We start from the raw sequence: 2605 nt of genomic DNA on the forward strand, positions 1-2605 counted from the left end.
GGCCGGGCGCTGGGACTCCCTCCCTCAGACCTTGCTGCACCGTCTCCTGCATGTGTGAGGTCACCAGGGCCCTGGCCACTTGGGGGTTCTCCTGGGAAAGGGTGGAGGCGGCGTGGCCCTGAGCAGACGGAGGGGCTGGGGCGAGGCGCTGCTTGGGCTGCAGGTGCCACAGGCCTCCCGTGGCGCCAGGAGGAAGGGAGACCACTTGCTCCGCCCTGCAGGCTCTGCTCTGTCCCGCACGCCTAGCGGGAAGAGGGAAGCAGGAGGCGAGAACCTCGGCGGCTCCCGCCTGTGGCCGGTGGCCAGGCTTTCAGGTGAAGAAGGTGCTGGGACCACGCGGCTGTCCTTCCGGGTCAGAGCTGAGGGCGCGGTGGTCCCGCCCAGGCCGTGCCCCTGGGAGTGCCCGTGCCCCTCAGTGGGCACCCGGGGGGTGGAGACACGGGCGAGGGTCGCGGGCTCTGCCGTGAGGAGTGAGCCCCCACAACAAGCCTTGCTGGGTGTCCTGCGTCGGGTCTGGAGCTGCTGTTGCAGGAGAGCCGGGGCCTCTCAGTGCTGCTTCCCCTCCCCCCTGTGGGTGCTGCAGGGGCTTCGGCCGCGTTTCCCTGGGGAGCCGCCGGGTGGCGCCCTGAGTAAGGCTGGGCGGCTGGGCCTGAGCTCTGCTGCTCTGGGCGGTGGGGTCCTTCCTCCTCTGCTCGGACAGGGGGCTTCGCCGAGGGGAAGAGTGAGCCCCGATGGATTCGCTTTTCATTTTGCAAGAGAACACTGATTCGGTAAATCAGACAGAAAACGTAATTCCTAGGAGACACGGGCTGAGGAAGACCAGCTCTGGAGCAAAGGCGGGCCCTTGGAGCTTGGGAGTGCGGAGGGGATGGGAGCCGGCTTGGGCGAGGGGAGGGCGGGGAGGGCAAGGCAGGGGTGCTCCCTGGAGGGGCGCCTGACTCCCTGTGGTGGACACAGCCCTGCCCAAGTCTGGCCTGGCCCAGGGGCCGCGCAGAGACCGGCTGAGACACCCGCGGGGCCTTCACGGCGCAAGGAGGTGGGGGCGGGGTGGGGAGGGGGTACACGCACTGCGGGGGGGGGGGGTCTCTGTAAGGAACCCGAGTGACTCCTGCGAGGAGAGTCCAGGCTCAGGTTTGCTGTGGGAACTTCTAACAGCCGTCCTGTCCCAGGAGCAGACCCATCCCCGCCGTCGAGTGGAGGGTGCAGCTGGGCCTGCAGGCGGGAGGCGGGAGGGGCCGAGGGGTGGTCACGGCCCCCCTGAGTGACTTTAATAAACGGAGTCTCGGCCCCGTGGGCTGCCTGAGCCTCTGAGGGCTGCCTGAGCCCCGCGCACGGCCAGCTGGGCTCCAGGGCCCGGGAGAGTGTCCGTGGGGCCATCCCCACCTTCACCCAGACAAGGCCCTGGGTGAGCGCAGGGAGCCTTCCCACAGGCATGTGATGACTTTAACTCGAGAGTTTTAGGTCAAGTTCAAAACGCCCGTCATCCCGCAGCCGCACCAACGGTTATAGTTTGCGAAGCAGACGGCACAGACTTATTATAAACATGAAATGTCCTTGCTGACGCCGCGGAGGCGTGAGACCTGAGGCACGGGCCTCGCACCCTCCAGGGAGAGGAGGCGCCAAGCCCGGTGTTTGCTGGTCCTTCAGGTGGTCCTGGCCTCGGTGGGAGCCCCACGCCAGGCCGGGCGCAGGGCCAGGTGTGGGGCTGGGCGCGGGGCACAGGGCTGGGCTGGGCGCGGGGCTGGGGGGCTCCTGAGAAGGGGGGCTGCAGGTCTGGGCTGCACTTGTCGTCCAGCCTCACAGATCCCACTGATGGCACAGCCTGCAGCCTGGCAGTTCCCAGGGACCTTGTCGCCAGCGCTAGTCCTGACCCCGGCCCCCGGCCCCTCCCGTTCTTCCTCTCCCTGTGACAGGTGGTAATTCTCTTCTCTGGCTGGGATGGAAGTCACATGACACGTGGCCCTGACCCCGGAAGTTAGTATTTCTCTGTGGGCGGGAGCAGGGCCAGGTCCTTTCGGGGGCCGGGGAGCAGGGCCAGGCCATCTCGGGGGTTGGGGAGCAGGGCCAGGCCGTCTTGGGGGCCGGGGAGCAGGGCCAGGCCGTCTCGGGGGGCCGGGGAGCAGGGCCAGGCCGTCTTGGGGGCCGGGGAGCAGGGCCAGGTCCTCTCGGGGGCCGGGGAGCAGGGCCAGGCCGTCTCGGGGGGCCGGGGAGCAGGGCCAGGCCGTCTTGGGGGCCGGGGAGCAGGGCCTGTGGAGGTCGGAGATCGGCTGAGGTGTCTGGAGCCCCCGTGGCCTCCGGGTCCCTTTCCTCCCCCGGGACCTGGGCGGGGAGTCCGGTGTCACTGGCTGGGCCGGGACTGGGAGGAGCAGCACCAGTGCCTGGTCACTGCAAACAACAAAGTAAGACATGACCCCGAGACGTGATGTGGACAGGAAGCTCGTGCTGCCTCCCGATGCCCCTACGGCCGGGATGGACGTGAAGGACAGAGGGTGCAGGGCTCTTCTGAGGGGAAACAGTGAGTGAGGCCAGGGGAAGTGCAGCCAGAACAGGTGCCGAGCTCAGCGAGAAAAAGGAGGAGGAGGAGGAGGAGGAGGAGGGGGAGGAA

Source organism: Myotis lucifugus, unplaced genomic scaffold (genome assembly GCF_000147115.1).
Source record: "Myotis lucifugus unplaced genomic scaffold, Myoluc2.0 scaffold_733, whole genome shotgun sequence".
NCBI lineage: Eukaryota > Metazoa > Chordata > Mammalia > Chiroptera > Vespertilionidae > Myotis > Myotis lucifugus.